Below are 1,860 nucleotides of genomic sequence, written 5' to 3' on the forward strand. Positions count from 1 at the left end.
AGCTTGAAGGGAAAGAAGTCTTCTGAAACTTCTACTTCAGGTATTTTTGTTATTGAGGTTAACATGTCTACTTCATTAGCTTCTTGGGTATTAGATACCGGATGTGGATCTCATATTTGTATAAATATGCAGGGACTAAAGAGAAGTAGACCACTGCAGAAAAGAGAAGTTGACCTGCGCGTGGAAAATGGAGCAAGAGTTGCTGCATTAGCTGTAGAGACATACTTCTTACCACTGCCTTCAGGCTTAGTATTAGAATTAGAAAATTGTTATTTTGTTACCGCCATTACTAAAAACATTATTTCTATTTCGTGTTTGGACATGAATGGTTTTTCAATTAATGTTAAGAACAATCGTTGTTCGTTTTATAAAGATGAGATCTTTTATGGTTGTGGTGTGTTGCAAAATGGAATTTATATTTTTAATACTGAGTCGTCTATTATGAATATAGAAAATAAAAGGCATAAAAGTGATAATCTAAATAATACATACCTCTGGCATTGCAGATTGGGTCATATTAACGACAAACGCATTTCCAAGTTACATAAAGATTGATGCTTGGGGTCAACTGATTTTGAATCATTTGACAAATGTGAGTCGTGCCTGTTAGGCAAAATGACCAAGTTTCCTTTTTACTGGAAAAGAAGAAAGAATCACAGAACTGCTGGGACTAATACATACTGATGTATGTGGACCCATGTCAATAACTGCCAGAGGTGGTTTCTCTTACTTCATCACATTCACTAATGATCATTCTAGATATGGTTATGTGTATTTGATGAAATTTAAGCATGAAGCACTTGAAAAGTTCAAGAAATTCAAACTTGAAGTAGAAAAACAAACTGGTAAAAGTATACTCACGCTGAGATCAGATCGAGGTGGAGAATATTTAAAGGGGGAATTTTTCGATTATCTTAAAGAGAATGTGATTCTCTCGCAGTGGACTCCGCCATATACACCACAACATAATGGTGTATCTGAACGGAGGAATCGCACTTTGTTAGACATGGTGCGATCTATGATGAGCCATGCAAACATTCCAAAATCATTTTGGGGTCATACACTAATTGCTGCGTGCTACACACTTCATCGTGTTCCATCTAAATCGATCGACAAAACTCCATACGAGCTGTGGAGAGGAAAAAGACCAAACTTATCTCATATGAAAGTTTGGGGCTGTGACGCTTATGTAAAGCGAAATGAATCAGATAAGCTTGAGGCTAAATCTGAAAAATGTGTATTTGTGGTATATCCAAAAGAGACAATGGGATATCAGTTTTATAATCCCGTTGAGAAGAAGGTGTTCATCTCAAGGCATGCCATATTCCTAGAGAAAGAGTTTATTCTAGGAGAGGGTAGTGGGAGCAAACTAGAACTTGAAGAAGTTCAAGAATCCACAAATACTGTTGACCAATTAGATGAACCTGTGTCTGATCCTACACCTATTGATGGACAGACTCTTGATCAGGATGTAGAGAACCCTGAGGACACTCCATCTCAGCGTAAATCAAGTAGGATCATTCGACCTCCCAGAAGGTACGAATTCACGATTACTAATCAAGTATTATTAGTCGAGGATGATGAACCTACAAATTACGCAGAACCAAAGTTAAGTGTTGACTCGAAGAGATGGCAAGATGCCATGGAATCCGAAATGAACTCAATGTATGAGAACAAGGTTCGGACCTTGGTCGACCTTTCGGGTAGGATAAAACTGATAGGTTGTAAATGGGTTTATAAGAAAAATGTCGATGTGGATGGAAACGTCCATACATACAAAGTAAGGCTAGTAGCGAAGGGTTACACACAAAGACAAGGTGTTAACTTTGATGAAACTTTTTCGCCTGTAGCCATGCTAAA

This window comes from Olea europaea, chromosome 13, assembly GCF_002742605.1.
Source record: "Olea europaea var. sylvestris chromosome 13, O_europaea_v1, whole genome shotgun sequence".
NCBI lineage: Eukaryota > Viridiplantae > Streptophyta > Magnoliopsida > Lamiales > Oleaceae > Olea > Olea europaea.